Raw genomic sequence first — 25,193 nt, 5'->3', positions numbered from 1 at the left:
AAAAACATCATAGTATAGTACGTCGAATAAAAACTCATATTATAGTGTGTTGAAAAAAGTCACAAAAACATCATAGTATAGTATGTCGAAAAAAGTCACAAAAACGTCATAGTATAGTATGTCGAAAAAAATTCATACAAACGTCATAGTATAGTATGTCGAAAAAACCTCATAGTATAGTTTGTCGAAAAAAGTCACAAAAACCTCATAGTATAGTATGTCGAAAAAAGTCATAAAATTGTCGTAGTATATTATGTCGAAAAAAGTCATAAAATTGTCGTAGTATATTATGTCGAAAAAACATCATAGTATAGTATGTCGAAAAATGTCACAAAAACCTCATAGTATAGAATGTCGAAATATTCACAAAAACGTCAAAGTATAGTATGTCGAAAAAACGTCATAGTATAGCATTTTGAAATGACATCATAGTATAGTATGTCAACAAAATATCATAGTATAGTATGTCGAAAAAAGTCATAAAATTGTCATAGTATATTATGTCGAAAAAACATCATAGTATAGTATGTCGAAAAATGTCACAACAACCTCATAGTATAGAATGTCGAAATATTCACAAAAATGTCATAGTATAGTATGTCGAAAAAACATCATAGTATAGCATTTTGAAATTACATCATAGTATAGTATGTCGAAAAAAGTCACACAAACGTCATAGGATAGTATGTTGAAAATAGTCGCAGCATAGTATGTCGAAAAAAGTAACAAAAACGTCACAGTATAGTATGTCGAAAAAAGTCACTAAAAAATCATAGTATAGTATGTCAAAAAAACGTCACAGTCTAGCATGTGGAAAAAAGTCACAAAAACATCATAGTATAGTACGTCGAAAAAAAACTCATATTATAGTGTGTTGAAAAAAGTCACAAAAACGTCATAGTATAGTATGTCGAAAAAAATTCATAAAAACGTCATAGTATAGTATGTCGAAAAAAGTCACAAAAACGTCATAGTATAGTATGTCGAAAAAAGTCACAAAAACGTCATAGTATAGTATGTCGAAAAAACCTCATAGTATAGTTTGTCGAAAAAAGTCACAAAAACCTCATAGTATAGTATGTCGAAAAATGTCAAAACAACCTCATAGTATAGAATGTCGAAATATTCACAAAAATGTCATAGTATAGTATGTCGAAAAAACATCATAGTATAGCATTTTGAAATGACATCACAGTATAGTATGTCGAAAAAAGTCACTAAAAAATCATAGTATAGTATGTCAAAAAAACGTCATAGTCTAGCATGTGGAAAAAAGTCACAAAAACATCACAGTATAGTACGTCGAAAAAAAACTCATATTATAGTGTGTCGAAAAAAGTCACAAAAACGTCATAGTATAGTATGTCGAAAAAAATTCATACAAACTTCATAGTATAGTATGTCGAAAAAACCTCATAGTATAGTTTGTCGAAAAAAGTCACAAAGACCTCATAGTATAGTATGTCGAAAAAATCATAAAAACGTCATAGTATAGTATGTTGAAAAACATTATAATATAGTATGTAGAAAAAAGTCACAATAACCTCATAGTATAGAATGTCGAAAAAAGCCACAAAAACGATATAGTATAGTATCTTGAAAAAAGTCACAAAAACGTAAAGGTATTGTATGTCGATAAAACGTCATAGTATAGCATGTTGAAATGACATCATAGTATAGTATATCAAAAAAATTCACAAAAACATCATAGTATAGTATGTTGAAAAACGTCACCGCATAGTATATCGAAAAAAGTAACAATAACCTAATAGTATCTTATGTCGAAAAAAGTCACAAAAATATCATAGTATAGTATGTCGAAGAAATTCACAAAAACATCATAGCATAGTATGTCGAAAAAAAGTCATAAAAACCTCATAGTATAATATGTCGAAAAAATCATGAAAACATCATAGTATAGTTTGTCGAAAAAAGTCACAAAAACCTCATAGTATAGTATGTCGAAAAAATCATGAAAACATCATAGTATAGTTTGTCGAAAAAAGTCACAAAAACCTCATAGTATAGTATGTCGAAAAAAAGGCATATTATAGTGTGTCCAAAAAAGTCACAAAAACATCATAGTATAGTATGTTGAAATGACATCATAAAAACGTCATAGTATAGTATGTTGAAATGACATCATAGTATAGTATGTCGAAAAAAGTCATAAAATTGTCATAGTATATTATGTTGAAAAAACATCATAGTATAGTATGTCGAAAAATGTCACAAAAACCTCATAGTATAGAATGTCGAAATATTCACAAAAACGTCAAAGTATAGTATGTCGAAAAAACGTCATAGTATAGCATTTTGAAATGACATCATAGTATAGTATGTCAAAAAAATATCATAGTATAGTATGTCGAAAAAACATCATAGTATAGCATTTTAAAATGACATCATAGTATAGTATGTCGAAAAAAGTCACAACAACGTCATAGTAGTATGTCAAAAAAACGTCATAGTCTAGCATGTGGATAGTATGTCGAAAAAAAAAGGCATATATGTGTATGTGTGTCCAAAAAAGTCATAAAAACATCATAGTATAGTATGTCGAAATATTCACAAAAACGTCATAGTATAGCATGTTGAAATGACATCATAGTATAGTATGTCGAAAAAAGTCACAAAAACATCATAGTATAGTATGTTGAAAATTTCAGAGCAGAGTATGTCGAAAAAAGTAACAAAAACGTCATGGTATAGTATGTCGAAAAAAGTCATAAAAACGTCATAGTATAGTATGTCTAAAAAAATCATAAAACGTCATAGTATAGTATGTCGAAAAATGTCACAAAAACCTCATAGTATAGAATGTCGAAATATTCACAAAAACGTCAAAGTATAGTATGTCGAAAACACGTCATAGTATAGCATTTTGAAATGACATCATAGTATAGTATGTCAAAAAATATCATAGTATAGTATGTCGAAAAAAGTCATAAAATTGTCGTAGTATATTATGTCGAAAAAAAAATCATAGTATAGTATGTCGAAAAATGTCACAAAAACCTCATAGTATAGAATGTCGAAATATTCACAAAAACGTCAAAGTATAGTATGTCGAAAAAACGTCATAGTATAGCATTTTGAAATGACATCATAGTATAGTATGTCAACAAAATATCATAGTATAGTATGTCGAAAAAAGTCATAAAATTGTCATAGTATATTATGTCGAAAAAACATCATAGTATAGTATGTCGAAAAATGTCACAAAAACCTCATAGTATAGAATGTCGAAATATTCACAAAAGTGTCATAGTATAGTATGTCGAAAAAAAATCATAGTATAGCATTTTGAATGACATCATAGTATAGTATGTCGAAAAAAGTCACACAAACGTCATAGGATATTATGTTGAAAATAGTCACAGCATAGTATGTCGAAAAAAGTAACAAAAACATCACAGTATAGTATGTCGAAAAAAGTCACTAAAAAATCATAGTATAGTATGTCAAAAAAACGTCATAGTCTAGCATGTGGAAAAAAGTCACAAAAACATCATAGTATAGTACGTCGAAAAAAAACTCATATTATAGTGTGTTGAAAAAAGTCACAAAAACATCATAGTATAGTATGTCGAAAAAAGTCACAAAAACGTCATAGTATAGTATGTCGAAAAAAATTCATACAAACGTCATAGTATAGTATGTCGAAAAAACCTCATAGTATAGTTTGTCGAAAAAAGTCACAAAAACCTCATAGTATAGTATGTCGAAAAAAGTCATAAAATTGTCGTAGTATATTATGTCGAAAAAAGTCATAAAATTGTCGTAGTATATTATGTCGAAAAAACATCATAGTATAGTATGTCGAAAAATGTCACAAAAACCTCATAGTATAGAATGTCGAAATATTCACAAAAACGTCAAAGTATAGTATGTCGAAAAAACGTCATAGTATAGCATTTTGAAATGACATCATAGTATAGTATGTCAACAAAATATCATAGTATAGTATGTCGAAAAAAGTCATAAAATTGTCATAGTATATTATGTCGAAAAAACATCATAGTATAGTATGTCGAAAAATGTCACAACAACCTCATAGTATAGAATGTCGAAATATTCACAAAAATGTCATAGTATAGTATGTCGAAAAAACATCATAGTATAGCATTTTGAAATTACATCATAGTATAGTATGTCGAAAAAAGTCACACAAACGTCATAGGATAGTATGTTGAAAATAGTCACAGCATAGTATGTCGAAAAAAGTAACAAAAACGTCACAGTATAGTATGTCGAAAAAAGTCACTAAAAAATCATAGTATAGTATGTCAAAAAAACGTCACAGTCTAGCATGTGGAAAAAAGTCACAAAAACATCATAGTATAGTACGTCGAAAAAAAACTCATATTATAGTGTGTTGAAAATAGTCACAAAAACGTCATAGTATAGTATGTCGAAAAAAATTCATAAAAACGTCATAGTATAGTATGTCGAAAAAAGTCACAAAAACGTCATAGTATAGTATGTCGAAAAAAGTCACAAAAACGTCATAGTATAGTATGTCGAAAAAAATTCATACAAACGTCATAGTATAGTATGTCGAAAAAACCTCATAGTATAGTTTGTCGAAAAAAGTCACAATAACCTCATAGTATAGTATGTCGAAAAAATCATAAAAACGTCATAGTATAGTATGTTGAAAAACATTATAATATAGTATGTAGAAAAAAGTCACAAAAACCTCATAGTATGGAATGTCGAAAAAAGTCACAAAAACGTAATGGTATTGTATGTCGAAAAAACGTCATAGTATAGCATGTTGAAAAAAGTCACCGCATAGTATATCGAAAAAAGTAACAATAACCTAATAGTATCTTATTTCGAAAAAAGTCACAAAAAAATCATAGTATAGTATGTCGAAAAAATTCACAAAAACATCATAGTATAGTATGTTGAAAAAAGTCACCGCATAGTAAATCGAAAAAAGTAACAATAACCTAATAGTATCTTATGTCGAAAAAAGTCACAAAAATATCATAGTATAGTATGTCGAAAAAAGTCACAAAAACATCATAGTATAGTATGTCGAAGAAATTCACAAAAACATCATAGCATAGTATGTCGAAAAAAGTCATAAAAACCTCATAGTATAATATGTCGAAAAAATCATGAAAACATCATAGTATAGTTTGTCGAAAAAAGTCACAAAAACATCATAGTATAGTATGTCGAAGAAATTCACAAAAACATCATAGCATAGTATGTCGAAAAAAGTCATAAAAACCTCATAGTATAATATGTCGAAAAAATCATGAAAACATCATAGTATAGTTTGTCGAAAAAAGTCACAAAAACATCATAGTATAGGATGTTGAAATGACATCATAGTATAGTATGTCGAAAAAAGTCACAAAAACGTCATAGTATAGTATGTCGAAAAAACGTCATAGTATGACATGTTGAAATTACATCATAGTATAGTATGTCGAAAAAATATCATAGTATAGTATGTCGAAAAAAGTCATAAAATTGTCATAGTATATTATGTCGAAAAAACATCATAGTATAGTATGTCGAAAAATGTCACAAAAACCTCATAGTATAGAATGTCGAAATATTCACAAAAACGTCATAGTATAGCATGTTGAAATGACATCATAGTATAGTATGTCGAAAAAAGTCACAAAAACGTCATAGAAAAAAAAAGGCATATATGTGTATGTGTGTCCAAAGAAGTCATAAAAACATCATAGTATAGTATGTCGAAATATTCACAAAAACGTCATAGTATAGCATGTTGAAATGACATCATAGTATAGTATGTCGAAAAAAGTCACAAAAACGTCATAGTATAGTATTTTGAAAAATTCAAAGCAGAGTATGTCGAAAAAAGTAACAAAAACGTCATTGTATAGTATGTCGAAAAAAGTAACAAAAACGTCATAGTATAGTATGTCGAAAAAAACATCATAGTATAGTATGTCGAAAAATGTCACAAAAACCTCATAGTATAGAATGTCAAAATATTCACAAAAATGTCATAGTATAGTATGTCGATAAAACATCATAGTATAGCATTTTGAAATGACATCATAGTATAGTATGTCGAAAAAAGTCACACAAACGTCATAGGATAGTATGTTGAAAATAGTCACAGCATAGTATGTCGAAAAAAGTAACAAAAACGTCACAGTATAGTATGTCAAAAAAAGTCACTAAAACCTCATAGTATAGTATGTCGAAAAAAAGGCATATTATAGTGTGTCCAAAAAAGTCACAAAAACATCATAGTATAATATGTAGAAAAAATCATGAAAACATCATAGTATAGTTTGTCGAAAAAAGTCACAAAAACCTCATAGTATAGTATGTAGAAAAAAAGGCATATTATAGTGTGTCCAAAAAAGTCACAAAAACATCATAGTATAGTATGTCGAAATATTGACAAAAACGTCATAGTATAGTATGTTGAAATGACATCATAGTATAGTATGTCGAAAAAAGTCACAAAAACGTCATAGTATAGTATGTCGAAAGAAAAAGGCATATATGTGTATGTGTGTCCAAAAAAGTCATAAAAACATCATAGTATAGTATGTCGAAATATTCACAAAAACGTCATAGTATAGTATGTCGAAAAAACGTCATAGTATAGCATGTTGAAATGACATCATAGTATAGTATGTCGAAAAAAGTCACAAAAATGTCATATGTTGAAAAATTCAGAGCAGAGTATGTCGAAAAAAGTAACAAAAACGTCATGGTATAGTATGTCGAAAAAAGTCACAAAAACGTCATCGTATAGTACGTCGAAAAAAATCATAAAAACGTCATAGTATAGTATGTTGAAATGACATCATAGTATAGTATGTCGAAAAAAGTCACAAAAACTTCATAGTATAGTATGTCGAAAAAAGTCAGAAAATTGTCATAGTATATTATGTCGAAAAAACATCATAGTATAGTATGTCGAAAAATGTCACAAAAACCTCATAGTATAGAATGTCGAAATATTCACAAAAATGTCATAGTATAGTATGTCGAAAAAAAATCATAGTATAGCATTTTGAATGACATCATAGTATAGTATGTCGAAAAAAGTCACACAAACGTCATAGGATATTATGTTGAAAATAGTCACAGCATAGTATGTCGAAAAAAGTAACAAAAACGTCACAGTATAGTATGTCGAAAAAAGTCACTAAAAAATCATAGTATAGTATGTCAAAAAAACGTCATAGTCTAGAAAGGTGGAAAAAAGTCACAAAAACATCATAGTATAGTACGTCGAAAAAAAACTCATATTATAGTGTGTTGAAAAAAGTCACAAAAACATCATAGTATAGTATGTCGAAAAAACATCATAGTATAGTATGTCGAAAAATGTCACAAAAACCTCATAGTATAGAATGTCGAAATATTCACAAAAACGTCAAAGTATAGTATGTCGAAAAAACGTCATAGTATAGCATTTTGAAATGACATCATAGTATAGTATGTCAACAAAATATCATAGTATAGTATGTCGAAAAAAGTCATAAAATTGTCATAGTATATTATGTCGAAAAAACATCATAGTATAGTATGTCGAAAAATGTCACAACAACCTCATAGTATAGAATGTCGAAATATTCACAAAAATGTCATAGTATAGTATGTCGAAAAAACATCATAGTATAGCATTTTGAAATTACATCATAGTATAGTATGTCGAAAAAAGTCACACAAACGTCATAGGATAGTATGTTGAAAATAGTCACAGCATAGTATGTCGAAAAAAGTAACAAAAACGTCACAGTATAGTATGTCGAAAAAAGTCACTAAAAAATCATAGTATAGTATGTCAAAAAAACGTCACAGTCTAGCATGTGGAAAAAAGTCACAAAAACATCATAGTATAGTACGTCGAAAAAAAACTCATATTATAGTGTGTTGAAAAAAGTCACAAAAACGTCATAGTATAGTATGTCGAAAAAAATTCATAAAAACGTCATAGTATAGTATGTCGAAAAAAGTCACAAAAACGTCATAGTATAGTATGTCGAAAAAAGTCACAAAAACGTCATAGTATAGTATGTCGAAAAAAATTCATACAAACGTCATAGTATAGTATGTCGAAAAAACCTCATAGTATAGTTTGTCGAAAAAAGTCACAATAACCTCATAGTATAGTATGTCGAAAAAATCATAAAAACGTCATAGTATAGTATGTTGAAAAACATTATAATATAGTATGTAGAAAAAAGTCACAAAAACCTCATAGTATGGAATGTCGAAAAAAGTCACAAAAACGTAATGGTATTGTATGTCGAAAAAACGTCATAGTATAGCATGTTGAAAAAAGTCACCGCATAGTATATCGAAAAAAGTAACAATAACCTAATAGTATCTTATTTCGAAAAAAGTCACAAAAAAATCATAGTATAGTATGTCGAAAAAATTCACAAAAACATCATAGTATAGTATGTTGAAAAAAGTCACCGCATAGTAAATCGAAAAAAGTAACAATAACCTAATAGTATCTTATGTCGAAAAAAGTCACAAAAATATCATAGTATAGTATGTCGAAAAAAGTCACAAAAACATCATAGTATAGTATGTCGAAGAAATTCACAAAAACATCATAGCATAGTATGTCGAAAAAAGTCATAAAAACCTCATAGTATAATATGTCGAAAAAATCATGAAAACATCATAGTATAGTTTGTCGAAAAAAGTCACAAAAACATCATAGTATAGTATGTCGAAGAAATTCACAAAAACATCATAGCATAGTATGTCGAAAAAAGTCATAAAAACCTCATAGTATAATATGTCGAAAAAATCATGAAAACATCATAGTATAGGATGTTGAAATGACATCATAGTATAGTATGTCGAAAAAAGTCACAAAAACGTCATAGTATAGTATGTCGAAAAAACGTCATAGTATGACATGTTGAAATTACATCATAGTATAGTATGTCGAAAAAATATCATAGTATAGTATGTCGAAAAAAGTCATAAAATTGTCATAGTATATTATGTCGAAAAAACATCATAGTATAGTATGTCGAAAAATGTCACAAAAACCTCATAGTATAGAATGTCGAAATATTCACAAAAACGTCATAGTATAGCATGTTGAAATGACATCATAGTATAGTATGTCGAAAAAAGTCACAAAAACGTCATAGAAAAAAAAAGGCATATATGTGTATGTGTGTCCAAAGAAGTCATAAAAACATCATAGTATAGTATGTCGAAATATTCACAAAAACGTCATAGTATAGCATGTTGAAATGACATCATAGTATAGTATGTCGAAAAAAGTCACAAAAACGTCATAGTATAGTATGTTGAAAAATTCAGAGCAGAGTATGTCGAAAAAAGTAACAAAAACGTCATGGTATAGTATGTCGAAAAAAGTCACAAAAACGTCATAGTATATTATGTCGAAAAAACATCATAGTATAGTATGTCGAAAAATGTCACAAAAACCTCATAGTATAGAATGTCAAAATATTCACAAAAATGTCATAGTATAGTATGTCGATAAAACATCATAGTATAGCATTTTGAAATGACATCATAGTATAGTATGTCGAAAAAAGTCACACAAACGTCATAGGATAGTATGTTGAAAATAGTCACAGCATAGTATGTCGAAAAAAGTAACAAAAACGTCACAGTATAGTATGTCGAAAAAAGTCACTAAAACCTCATAGTATAGTATGTCGAAAAAAAGGCATATTATAGTGTGTCCAAAAAAGTCACAAAAACATCATAGTATAATATGTAGAAAAAATCATGAAAACATCATAGTATAGTTTGTCGAAAAAAGTCACAAAAACCTCATAGTATAGTATGTAGAAAAAAAGGCATATTATAGTGTGTCCAAAAAAGTCACAAAAACATCATAGTATAGTATGTCGAAATATTGACAAAAACGTCATAGTATAGTATGTTGAAATGACATCATAGTATAGTATGTCGAAAAAAGTCACAAAAACGTCATAGTATAGTATGTCGAAAGAAAAAGGCATATATGTGTATGTGTGTCCAAAAAAGTCATAAAAACATCATAGTATAGTATGTCGAAATATTCACAAAAACGTCATAGTATAGTATGTCGAAAAAACGTCATAGTATAGCATGTTGAAATGACATCATAGTATAGTATGTCGAAAAAAGTCACAAAAATGTCATATGTTGAAAAATTCAGAGCAGAGTATGTCGAAAAAAGTAACAAAAACGTCATGGTATAGTATGTCGAAAAAAGTCACAAAAACGTCATCGTATAGTACGTCGAAAAAAATCATAAAAACGTCATAGTATAGTATGTTGAAATGACATCATAGTATAGTATGTCGAAAAAAGTCACAAAAACTTCATAGTATAGTATGTCGAAAAAAGTCAGAAAATTGTCATAGTATATTATGTCGAAAAAACATCATAGTATAGTATGTCGAAAAAAGTCAGAAAATTGTCATAGTATATTATGTCGAAAAAACATCATAGTATAGTATGTCGAAAAAAGTCACTAAAACCTCATAGTATAGTATGTTAAAAAAACGTCATAGTCTAGCATGTGGAAAAAAGTCACAAAAACATCATAGTATAGTACGTCGAAAAAAACTCATATTATAGTGTGTCGAAAAAAGTCACAAAAACGTCATAGTATAGTATGTCGAAAAAAATTCATAAAAACGTCATAGTATAGTATGTCGAAAAAACCTCATAGTATAGTATGTCGAAAAAAGTCACAAAAACCTCATAGTATAGTATGTCGAAAAAAGTCACAAAAACCTCATAGTATAGTATGTCGAAAAAACCTCATAGTATAGTTTGTCGAAAAAAGTCACAAAAACCTCATAGTATAGTATGTCGAAAAAATCATAAAAACGTCATAGTATAGTATGTTGAAAAACATCATAATATAGTATGTAGAAAAAAGTCACAAAAACCTCAAAGTATAGAATGTCAAAAAAAGCCACAAAAACGATATAGTATAGTATGTTGAAAAAGTCACAAAAACGTAATGGTATTGTATGTCGAAAAAACGTCATAGTATAGCATGTTGAAATGACATCATAGTATAGTATATCAAAAAAATTCACAAAAACATCATAGTATAGTGTGGTATATTTCAGTTGCAGCACTGTGTTGCCGTTGTATGGAGAAGGAACTTCGTAGACATTGCTCTTGGCATAAAAAGATTTATTACATCAGAGTTTTCAGCATCAATTTACAGACCCATGGATATCTGGAGAGACGACCGACCCAATCTTCAAAATTTGTCGCTCTGACTTTTCTTTGTGTGGACAACGTATATATCTCAATGCATTGTATCAACATAGGACGTAATTTTGTAAGTATATCAATGGACGGATAACTATCCAATCAATGCCTGTTATCTGGCACAACTCCAAAAAAGGTCTCTTCTGTCTTGGGGGGACCCCTGCTCATGTTAACAATTTCCAGATGTTCTCAGTAAATGTAGAGTAAAGTTCATTAGTATGTTGAAAAAAGTCACAGCATAGTATATCGAAAAAAGTAACAATAATCTAATAGTATCTTATGTCGAAAAAAGTCACAAAAATATCATAGTATAGTATGTCGAAAATATCACAAAAACATCATAGTATAGTATGTCGAAGAAATTCACAAAAACATCATAGCATAGTATGTCGAAAAAAGTCATAAAAACCTCATAGTATATGTCGAAAAAATCATGAAAACATCATAGTATAGTTTGTCGAAAAAAGTCACAAAAACCTCATAGTATAGTATGTCGAAAAAAAGGCATATTATAGTGTGTCGAAAAAAGTCACAAAAACATCATAGTATAGTATGTCGAAAAAAAGGCATATTATAGTGTGTCCAAAAACGTCACAAAAACATCATAGTATAGTATGTCGAAATATTGACAAAAACGACATAGTATAGTATGTTGAAATGACATCATAGTATAGTATGTCGAAAAAAGTCACAAAAACGTCATAGTATAGTATGTCGAAAAAAAGTCATTGTATAGCATGTTGAAATGACATAATCGTATAGTATGTCGAAAAAAGTCACAAAAACGTCATAGTATTGTATGTTGAAAAATTCACAGCAGAGTATGTCGAAAAAAGTAACAAAAACGTCATGGTATAGTATGTCGAAAAAAGTCACAAAAACCTCATAGTATAGTATGTCGAAAAAAATCATAAAAACGTCATAGTATAGTATGTTGAAATGACATCATAGTATAGTATGTCGAAAAAAGTCACAAAAACTTCATAGTATAGTATGTCGAAAAAAGTCATAAAATTGTCATAATATATTATGTCGAAAAAACATCATAGTATAGTATGTCGAAAAATGTCACAAAAACCTCATAGTATAGAATGTCGAAATATTCACAAAAATGTCATAGTATAGTATGTCGAAAAAACATCATAGTATAGCATTTTGAAATGACATCATAGTATAGTATGTCCAAAAAAGTAACAAAAACGTCAGAGTATAGTATGTCGAAAAAATATCATAGTATAGTATGTCGAAAAAAGTCATAAAATTGTCATAGCATAGTATGTCGAAAAAACATCATAGTATAGTATGTCGAAAAATGTCACAAAAACCTCATAGTATAGTATGTCGAAAAAAAAGGCATATTATAGTGTGTCCAAAAAAGTCACAAAAACATCATAGTATATAGTATGTCAAAATATTGACAAAAACGTCACGGTATAGTATGTCGAAAAAAGCCACAAAAACGATATAGTATAGTATGTTGAAAAAAGTCACAAAAACGTAATGGTATTGTATGTCGAAAAAACGTCATAGTATAGCATGTTGAAATGACATCATAGTATAGTATGTCGAGAAAAGTAACAAAAACGTCACAGTATAGTATGTCGAAAAAAGCCACAAAAACGATATAGTTTAGTATGTTGAAAAAGTCACAAAAACGTAATGGTATTGTATGTCGAAAAAACGTCATAGTATAGCATGTTGAAATGACATCATAGTATAGTATGTCGAAAAATGTCACAAAAACCTCATAGTATAGAATGTCGAAATATTCACAAAAACGTCAAAGTATAGTATGTCGAAAAAACGTCATAGTATAGCATTTTGAAATGACATCATAGTATAGTATGTCAAAAAAATATCATAGTATAGTATGTCGAAAAAAGTCATAAAATTGTCATAGTATATTATGTCGAAAAAACATCATAGTATAGTATGTCGAAAAATGTCACAAAAACCTCATAGTATAGAATGTCAAAATATTCACAAAAATGTCATAGTATAGTATGTCGATAAAACATCATAGTATAGCATTTTGAAATGACATCATAGTATAGTATGTCGAAAAAAGTCACACAAACGTCATAGGATAGTATGTTGAAAATAGTCACAGCATAGTATGTCGAAAAAAGTAACAAAAACGTCACAGTATAGTATGTCGAAAAAAGTCACTAAAACCTCATAGTATAGTATGTCGAAAAAAAGGCATATTATAGTGTGTCCAAAAAAGTCACAAAAACATCATAGTATAATATGTAGAAAAAATCATGAAAACATCATAGTATAGTTTGTCGAAAAAAGTCACAAAAACCTCATAGTATAGTATGTAGAAAAAAGGCATATTATAGTGTGTCCAAAAAAGTCACAAAAACATCATAGTATAGTATGTCGAAATATTGACAAAAACGTCATAGTATAGTATGTTGAAATGACATCATAGTATAGTATGTCGAAAAAAGTCACAAAAACGTCATAGTATAGTATGTCGAAAGAAAAAGGCATATATGTGTATGTGTGTCCAAAAAAGTCATAAAAACATCATAGTATAGTATGTCGAAATATTCACAAAAACGTCATAGTATAGTACGTCGAAAAAACGTCATAGTATAGCATGTTGAAATGACATCATAGTATAGTATGTCGAAAAAAGTCACAAAAATGTCATATGTTGAAAAATTCAGAGCAGAGTATGTCGAAAAAAGTAACAAAAACGTCATGGTATAGTATGTCGAAAAAAGTCACAAAAACGTCATCGTATAGTACGTCGAAAAAAATCATAAAAACGTCATAGTATAGTATGTTGAAATGACATCATAGTATAGTATGTCGAAAAAAGTCACAAAAACTTCATAGTATAGTATGTCGAAAAAAGTCAGAAAATTGTCATAGTATATTATGTCGAAAAAACATCATAGTATAGTATGTCGAAAAAAGTCAGAAAATTGTCATAGTATATTATGTCGAAAAAACATCATAGTATAGTATGTCGAAAAAAGTCACTAAAACCTCATAGTATAGTATGTTAAAAAAACGTCATAGTCTAGCATGTGGAAAAAAGTCACAAAAACATCATAGTATAGTACGTCGAAAAAAACTCATATTATAGTGTGTCGAAAAAAGTCACAAAAACGTCATAGTATAGTATGTCGAAAAAAATTCATAAAAACGTCATAGTATAGTATGTCGAAAAAACGTCATAGTATAGTATGTCGAAAAAAGTCACAAAAACCTCATAGTATAGTATGTCGAAAAAAGTCACAAAAACGTCATAGTATAGTATGTCGAAAAAACCTCATAGTATAGTTTGTCGAAAAAAGTCACAAAAACCTCATAGTATAGTATGTCGAAAAAATCATAAAAACGTCATAGTATATAGTATGTTGAAAAACATCATAATATAGTATGTAGAAAAAAGTCACAAAAACCTCAAAGTATAGAATGTCAAAAAAAGCCACAAAAACGATATAGTATAGTATGTTGAAAAAGTCACAAAAACGTAATGGTATTGTATGTCGAAAAAACGTCATAGTATAGCATGTTGAAATGACATCATAGTATAGTATATCAAAAAAATTCACAAAAACGTCAGAGTATAGTATGTCGAAAAAATATCATAGTATAGTATGTCGAAAAAAGTCATAAAATTGTCATAGCATAGTATGTCGAAAAAACATCATAGTATAGTATGTCGAAAAATGTCACAAAAACCTCATAGTATAGTATGTCGAAAAAAAAGGCATATTATAGTGTGTCCAAAAAAGTCACAAAAACATCATAGTATATAGTATGTCAAAATATTGACAAAAACGTCACGGTATAGTATGTCGAAAAAAGCCACAAAAACGATATAGTATAGTATGTTGAAAAAAGTCACAAAAACGTAATGGTATTGTATGTCGAAAAAACGTCATAGTATAGCATGTTGAAATGACATCATAGTATAGTATGTCGAGAAAAGTAACAAAAACGTCACAGTATAGTATGTCGAAAAAAGCCACAAAAACGATATAGTTTAGTATGTTGAAAAAAGTCACAAAAACGTAATGGTATTGTATGTCGAAAAAACGTCATAGTATAGCATGTTGAAATGACATCATAGTATAGTATGTCGAAAAATGTCACAAAAACCTCATAGTATAGAATGTCGAAATATTCACAAAAACGTCAAAGTATAGTATGTCGAAAAAACGTCATAGTATAGCATTTTGAAATGACATCATAGTATAGTATGTCAAAAAAATATCATAGTATAGTATGTCGAAAAAAGTCATAAAATTGTCATAGTATATTATGTCGAAAAAACATCATAGTATAGTATGTCGAAAAATGTCACAAAAACCTCATAGTATAGAATGTCAAAATATTCACAAAAATGTCATAGTATAGTATGTCGATAAAACATCATAGTATAGCATTTTGAAATGACATCATAGTATAGTATGTCGAAAAAAGTCACACAAACGTCATAGGATAGTATGTTGAAAATAGTCACAGCATAGTATGTCGAAAAAAGTAACAAAAACGTCACAGTATAGTATGTCGAAAAAAGTCACTAAAACCTCATAGTATAGTATGTCGAAAAAAAGGCATATTATAGTGTGTCCAAAAAAGTCACAAAAACATCATAGTATAATATGTAGAAAAAATCATGAAAACATCATAGTATAGTTTGTCGAAAAAAGTCACAAAAACCTCATAGTATAGTATGTAGAAAAAAAGGCATATTATAGTGTGTCCAAAAAAGTCACAAAAACATCATAGTATAGTATGTCGAAATATTGACAAAAACGTCATAGTATAGTATGTTGAAATGACATCATAGTATAGTATGTCGAAAAAAGTCACAAAAACGTCATAGTATAGTATGTCGAAAGAAAAAGGCATATATGTGTATGTGTGTCCAAAAAAGTCATAAAAACATCATAGTATAGTATGTCGAAATATTCACAAAAACGTCATAGTATAGTACGTCGAAAAAACGTCATAGTATAGCATGTTGAAATGACATCATAGTATAGTATGTCGAAAAAAGTCACAAAAATGTCATATGTTGAAAAATTCAGAGCAGAGTATGTCGAAAAAAGTAACAAAAACGTCATGGTATAGTATGTCGAAAAAAGTCACAAAAACGTCATCGTATAGTACGTCGAAAAAAATCATAAAAACGTCATAGTATAGTATGTTGAAATGACATCATAGTATAGTATGTCGAAAAAAGTCACAAAAACTTCATAGTATAGTATGTCGAAAAAGTCAGAAAATTGTCATAGTATATTATGTCGAAAAAACATCATAGTATAGTATGTCGAAAAAAGTCAGAAAATTGTCATAGTATATTATGTCGAAAAAACATCATAGTATAGTATGTCGAAAAAAGTCACTAAAACCTCATAGTATAGTATGTTAAAAAAACGTCATAGTCTAGCATGTGGAAAAAAGTCACAAAAACATCATAGTATAGTACGTCGAAAAAAACTCATATTATAGTGTGTCGAAAAAAGTCACAAAAACGTCATAGTATAGTATGTCGAAAAAAATTCATAAAAACGTCATAGTATAGTATGTCGAAAAAACCTCATAGTATAGTATGTCGAAAAAAGTCACAAAAACCTCATAGTATAGTATGTCGAAAAAAGTCACAAAAACGTCATAGTATAGTATGTCGAAAAAACCTCATAGTATAGTTTGTCGAAAAAAGTCACAAAAACCTCATAGTATAGTATGTCGAAAAAATCATAAAAACGTCATAGTATAGTATGTTGAAAAACATCATAATATAGTATGTAGAAAAAAGTCACAAAAACCTCAAAGTATAGAATGTCAAAAAAAGCCACAAAAACGATATAGTATAGTATGTTGAAAAAGTCACAAAAACGTAATGGTATTGTATGTCGAAAAAACGTCATAGTATAGCATGTTGAAATGACATCATAGTATAGTATATCAAAAAAATTCACAAAAACATCATAGTATAGTGTGGTATATTTCAGTTGCAGCACTGTGTTGCCGTTGTATGGAGAAGGAACTTCGTAGACACTGCTCTTGGTATAAAAAGATTTATTACATCAGAGTTTTCAGCATCAATTTACAGACCCATGGATATCTGGAGAGACAATTTGTTCAAAATTTGTCGCTCTGACTTTTCTTTGTGTGGACAACGTATATATCTCAATGCATTGTATCAACATAGGACGTAATTTTGTAAGTATATCATTGGACGGATAACTATCCAATCAATGCCTGTTATCTGGCACAACTCCAAAAAAGGTCTCTTCTGTCTTGGGGGGACCCCTACTCATGTTAACAATTTCCAGATGTTCTCAGTAAATGTAGAGTAAAGTTCATTAGTATGTTGAAAAAAGTCACAGCATAGTATATCGAAAAAAGTAACAATAACCTAATAGTATCTTATGTCGAAAAAAGTCACAAAAATATCATAGTATAGTATGTCGAAAATATCACAAAAACATCATAGTATAGTATGTCGAAGAAATTCACAAAAACATCATAGCATAGTATGTCGAAAAAAGTCATAAAAACCTCATAGTATATGTCGAAAAAAAGGCATATTATAGTGTGTCGAAAAAAGTCACAAAAACATCATAGTATAGTATGTCGAAAAAAAGGCATATTATAGTGTGTCCAAAAACGTCACAAAAAAATCATAGTATAATATGTCGATAAAGTCACAAAAATGTCACAGTATAGTATGATGAAAAAACATCATAATATAGTATGTAGAAAAAAGTCACAAAAACCTCATAGTATAGAATGTCAATAAAAGTAACAAAAACGTCACAGTATAGTATGTCGAAAAAAGCCACAAAAACGATATAGTATGTTGAAAAAAGTCACAAAAACGTAATGGTATTGTATGTCGAAAAAACGTTATAGTATAGCATGTTGAAATGACATCATAGTATAGTATATCAAAAAAATTCACAAAAACATCATAGTATAGTATGTTGAAAAAAGTCACAGCATAGTATATCGAAAAAAGTAACAATAACCTAATAGTATCTTATGTCGAAAAAAGTCACAAAAACATCATAGTATAGTATGTTGAAAAAAGTCACAAAAACATCATAGTATAGTATGTCGAAGAAATTCACAAAAACATCATAGCATAGTATGTCGAAAAAAGTCATAAAAACCTCATAGTATATGTCGAAAAAATCATGAAAACATCATAGTATAGTATGTCGAAAAAAAGGCATATTATAGTGTGTCGAAAAAAGTCACAAAAACATCATAGTATAGTATGTCGAAAAAAAGGCATATTATAGTGTGTCCAAAAACGTCACAAAAACATCATAGTATAGTATGTCGAAATATTGACAAAAACGACATAGTATAGTATGTTGAAATGACATCATAGTATAGTATGTCGAAAAAAGTCACAAAAACGTCATAGTATAGTATGTCGAAAAAAAGTCATTGTATAGCATGTTGAAATGACATAATCGTATAGTATGTCGAAAAAAGTCACAAAAACGTCATAGTATTGTATGTTGAAAAATTCACAGCAGAGTATGTCGAAAAAAGTAACAAAAACGTCATGGTATAGTATGTCGAAAAAAGTCACAAAAACCTCATAGTATAGTATGTCGAAAAAAATCATAAAAACGTCATAGTATAGTATGTTGAAATGACATCATAGTATAGTATGTCGAAAAAAGTCACAAAAACTTCATAGTATAGTATGTCGAAAAAAGTCATAAAATTGTCATAATATATTATGTCGAAAAAACATCATAGTATAGTATGTCGAAAAATGTCACAAAAACCTCATAGTATAGAATGTCGAAATATTCACAAAAATGTCATAGTATAGTATGTCGAAAAAACATCATAGTATAGCATTTTGAAATGACATCATAGTATAGTATGTCCAAAAAAGTAACAAAAACGTCAGAGTATAGTATGTCGAAAAAATATCATAGTATAGTATGTCGAAAAAAGTCATAAAATTGTCATAGCATAGTATGTCGAAAAAACATCATAGTATAGTATGTCGAAAAATGTCACAAAAACCTCATAGTATAGTATGTCGAAAAAAAAGGCATATTATAGTGTGTCCAAAAAAGTCACAAAAACATCATAGTATATAGTATGTCAAAATATTGACAAAAACGTCACAGTATAGTATGTCGAAAAAAGCCACAAAAACGATATAGTATAGTATGTTGAAAAAAGTCACAAAAACATAATGGTATTGTATGTCGAAAAAACGTCATAGTATAGCATGTTGAAATGACATCATAGTATAGTATGTCGAGAAAAGTAACAAAAACGTCACAGTATAGTATGTCGAAAAAAGTCACAAAAACCTCATAGTATAGTATGTCGAAAAAAATCATAAAAACGTCATAGTATAGTATGTTGAAATGACATCATAGTATAGTATGTCGAAAAAAGTCACAAAAACTTCATAGTATAGTATGTCGAAAAAAGTCATAAAATTGTCATAATATATTATGTCGAAAAAACATCATAGTATAGTATGTCGAAAAATGTCACAAAAACCTCATAGTATAGAATGTCGAAATATTCACAAAAATGTCATAGTATAGTATGTCGAAAAAACATCATAGTATAGCATTTTGAAATGACATCATAGTATAGTATGTCCAAAAAAGTAACAAAAACGTCAGAGTATAGTATGTCGAAAAAATATCATAGTATAGTATGTCGAAAAAAGTCATAAAATTGTCATAGCATAGTATGTCGAAAAAACATCATAGTATAGTATGTCGAAAAATGTCACAAAAACCTCATAGTATAGTATGTCGAAAAAAAAGGCATATTATAGTGTGTCCAAAAAAGTCACAAAAACATCATAGTATATAGTATGTCAAAATATTGACAAAAACGTCACAGTATAGTATGTCGAAAAAAGCCACAAAAACGATATAGTATAGTATGTTGAAAAAAGTCACAAAAACGTAATGGTATTGTATGTCGAAAAAACGTCATAGTATAGCATGTTGAAATGACATCATAGTATAGTATGTCGAGAAAAGTAACAAAAACGTCACAGTATAGTATGTCGAAAAAAGCCACAAAAACGATATAGTTTAGTATGTTGAAAAAAGTCACAAAAACGTAATGGTATTGTATGTCGAAAAAACGTCATAGTATAGCATGTTGAAATGACATCATAGTATAGTATATCAAAAAATTCACAAAAACATCATAGTATAGTATGTTGAAAAAAGTCACAGCATAGTATGTCGAAAAAAAGTCGTAAAAACCTCATAGTATAATATGTAGAAAAAATCATGAAAACATCATAGTATAGTTTGTCGGAAAAAGTCACAAAAACCTCATAGTATAGTATGTCGAAAAAAAGGCATATTATAGTGTGTCCAAAAAAGTCACAAAAACATCATAGTATAGTATGTCGAAATATTGACAAAAACGTCATAGTATAGTATGTTGAAAAAACGTCATAGTATAGCATGTTGAAATGACATCATAGTATAGTATGTCGAAAAAAGTCACAAAAACGTCATAGTATAGTATGTTGATAAATTCAGAACAGAGTATGTCGAAAAAAGTAACAAAAACGTCATAGTGTAGTATGTCGAAAAAAAAAGGCATATATGTGTATGTGTGTCCAAAAAAGTCACAAAAACGTCATAGTATAGTATGTTGAGAAATTCAGAGCAGAGTATGTCGAAAAAAGTAACAAAAACGTCATGGTATAGTATGTCGAAAAAAGTCACAAAAACGTCATAGTATAGTATGTCAAGAAAAATCATAAAAACGTCATAGTATAGTATGTTGAAATGACATCATAGTATAGTATGTCGAAAAAAGTCACAAAAACTTCATAGTATAGTATGTCGAAAAAAGTCATAAAATTGTCATAGTATATTATGTCGAAAAAACATCATAGTATATTATGTCGAAAAAGGCACAAAAACCTCATAGTATAGAATGTCGAAATATTCACAAAAATGTCAGTATAGTATGTCGAAAAAACATCATAGTATAGCATTTTGAAATGACATCATAGTATAGTATGTCGAAAAAAGTCACACAAACGTCATAGGATAGTATGTTGAAAATAGTCACAGCATAGTATGTCGAAAAAAGTAACAAAAACGTTACAGTATAGTATGTCAAAAAAACATCATAGTCTAGCATGTGGAAAAAAGTCACAAAAACATCATAGCATAGTACGTCGAAAAAAATTCATAAAAACGTCATAGTATAGTATGTCGAAAAAACCTCATAGTATAGTATGTCGAAAAAAGTCACAAAAACCTCATAGTATAGTATGTCGAAAAAAGTCACAAAAACCTCATAGTATAGTATGTTGAAAAACATTATAATATAGTATGTAGAAAAAAGTTACAAAAACCTCATAATATAAAATGTCGAAAAAAGCCACAAAAACGATATAGTATAGTATGTTGAAAAATGTCACAAAAACGTAATGGTATTGTATGTCGAAAAAACGTCATAGTATAGCATGTTGAAATGACATCATAGTATAGTATATCAAAAAAATTCACAAAAACATCATAGTATAGTATGTTGAAAAAAGTCACAGCATAGTATATTGAAAAAAGTAACAATAACCTAATAGTATCTTATGTCGAAAAAAGTCACAAAAATATCATAGTATAGTATGTCGAAAAAAGTCACAAAAACCTAATGGTATAGTATGTCGAAAAAAAGGCATATTATAGTGTGTCCAAAAAAGTCACAAAAACATCATAGTATAGTATGTCGAAATATTGACAAAAACGTCATAGTATAGTATGTTGAAATGACATCATAGTATAGTATGTCGAAAAAAGTCACAAAAACGTCATAGTATAGTATGTCGAAAAATTCACAGCAGAGTATGTCGAAAAAAGTAACAAAAACGTCATGGTATAGTATGTCGAAAAAAGTCACAAAAACCTCATAGTATAGTATGTCGAAAAAAGTCATAAAATTGTCATAGTATATTATGTCGAAAAAACATCATAGTATAGTATGTCAAAAAATGTCACAAAAACCTCATAGTATAGAATTTCGAAATATTCACAAAAACGTCAAAGTATAGTATGTCGAAAAAACGTCATAGTATAGCATTTTGAAATGACATCATAGTATAGTATGTCGAAAAAAGTAACAAAAACGTCATAGTATAGTATGTCAAAAAAACGTCATAGTCTAGCAAGTGGAAAAAAGTCACAAAAACATCATAGTATAGTACGTCGAAAAAAACGCATATTATAGCATGTCGAAAAAAGTCACAAAAACATCATAGTATATGTCGAAAAAAAATCATAGTATAATATGTCGATAAAGTCACAAAAATGTCATAGTATAGTATGATGAAAAAACATCATAGTATAGTATGTCGAAAAAATTCATAAAAACGTCATAGTATAGTATGTCGAAAAAACCTCATAGTATAGTATGTCGAAAAAAGTCACAAAAACCTCATAGTATAGTATGTCGAAAAAATCATAAAAACGTCATAGTATAGTATGTTGAAAAAACATTATAATGTAGTATGTAGAAAAAAGTCACAAAAACCTCATAGTATAGAATGTCGAAAAAAGTAACAAAAACGTCACAGTATAGTATGTCGAAAAAAGCCACAAAAACGATATAGTATAGTATGTTGAAAAAAGTCACAAAAACGTAATGGTATTGTATGTTGAAAAAACGTCATAGTATAGCATATTGAAATGATATCATAGTCTAGCATGTGGAAAAAAGTCACAAAAACATCATAGTATAGTACGTCAAAAAAAACGCATATTATAGTGTGTCGAAAAAAGTCACAAAAACGTCATAGTATAGTATGTCGAAAAAAATTCATAAAAACGTCATAGTATAGTATGTCGAAAAAACCTCATAGTATAGTATGTCAAAAAAAGTCACAAAAACCTCATAGTATAGTATGTCGAAAAAAGTCACAAAAACGTCATAGTATATGTCGAAAAGAATTCATAAAAACGACATAGTATTGTATGTCGAAAAAAATTCATAAAAACGTCATAGTATAGTATGTCGAAAAAACCTCATAGTATAGTATGTCGAAAAAAGTCACAAAAACCTCATAGTATAGTATGTCGAAAAAAGTCACAAAAACGTCATAGTATATGTCGAAAAGAATTCATAAAAACGACATAGTATTGTATGTCGAAAAAAGTCACAAAAACCTCATAGTATAGTATGTCGAAAAAATCATAAAAACGTCATAGTATAGTATGTTGAAAAAACATTATAATATAGTATGTAGAAAAAAGTCACAAAAACCTCATAGTATAGAATGTCTAAAAAAGTAACAAAAACGTCACAGTATAGTATGTCAAAAAAAGCCACAAAAACGATATAGTATAGTATGTTGAAAAAAGTCACAGCATAGTATATCGAAAAAAGTAACAATAACCTAATAGTATCTTATGTCGAAAAAAGTCACAAAAACATCATAGTATAGTATGTCGAAAAAAGTCACAAAAACATCATAGTATAGTATGTCGAAGAAATTCACAAAAACATCATAGCATAGTATGTCGAAAAAAGTCATAAAAACCTCATAGTATAATATGTCGAAAAAATCATGAAAACATCATTGTCTAGTTTGTCGAAAAAAGTCACAAAAACCTCATAGTATAGTATGTCGAAAAAAAGGCATATTATACTGTGTCCAAAAAAGTCACAAAAACATCATAGTATAGTATGTTGAAAAATTCACAGCAGAGTATGTCGAAAAAAGTCACAAAAACGTCATGGTATAGTATGTCGAAAAAAGTCACAAAAACCTCATAGTATAGTATGTCGAAAAAAATCATAAAAACGTCATAGTATAGTATGTTGAAATGACATCATAGTATAGTATGTTCAAAAAAAGTCACAAAAACTTCATAGTATAGTATGGCGAAAAAAGTCATAAAATTGTCATAGTATATTATGTCGAAAAAACATCATAGTATAGTATGTCGAAAAATGTCACAAAAACCTCATAGTATAGAATGTCGAAATATTCACAAAAATGTCATAGTATAGTATGTCGAAAAAACATCATAGTATAGCATTTTGAAATGACATCATAGTATAGTATGTCGAAAAAAGTCACACAAACGTCATAGGATAGTATGTTGAAAATAGTCACAGCATAGTATGTCGAAAAAAGTAACAAAAACGTTACAGTATAGTATGTCGAAAAAAGTCACTAAAACCTCATAATATAGTATGTCAAAAAAACGTCATAGTCTAGCATGTGGAAAAAAGTCACAAAAACATCATAGTATAGTACGTCAAAAAAACGCATATTATAGTGTGTCGAAAAAAGTCACAAAAACCTCATAGTATAGAATGTCGAAAAAAGCCACAAAAACGATATAGTATAGTATGTTGAAAAAAGTCACAAAAACGTAATGGTATTGTATGTCGAAAAAACGTCATAGTATAGCATGTTGAAATGACATCATAGTATAGTATATCAAAAAAATTCACAAAAACATCATAGTATAATATGTTGAAAAAAGTCACAGCATAATATATCGAAAAAAGTAACAATAACCTAATAGTATCTTATGTCGAAAAAAGTCACAAAAACATCATAGTATAGTATGTCGAAGAAATTCACAAAAACATCATAGCATAGTATGTCGAAAAAAGTCATAAAAACCTCATAGTATAATATGTTGAAAAAATCATGAAAACATCATAGTATAGTTTGTCGAAAAAAGTCACAAAAACCTCATAGTATAGTATGTCGAAAAAAAGGCATATTATAGTGTGTCCAAAAAAGTCACAAAAACATCATAGTATAGTATGTCGAAATATTGACAAAAACGTCATAGTATAGTATGTTGAAATGACATCATAGTATAGTATGTCGAAAAAAGTCACAAAAACGTCATAGTATAGTATGTCGACAAAAAAAGGCATATATGTGTATGTGTGTCCAAAAAAGTCATAAAAACATCATAGTATAG

Source organism: Sander lucioperca, chromosome 17, assembly GCF_008315115.2.
Source record: "Sander lucioperca isolate FBNREF2018 chromosome 17, SLUC_FBN_1.2, whole genome shotgun sequence".
Classification (NCBI taxonomy): domain Eukaryota; kingdom Metazoa; phylum Chordata; class Actinopteri; order Perciformes; family Percidae; genus Sander; species Sander lucioperca.
This window is presented reverse-complemented; position numbering follows the sequence as displayed.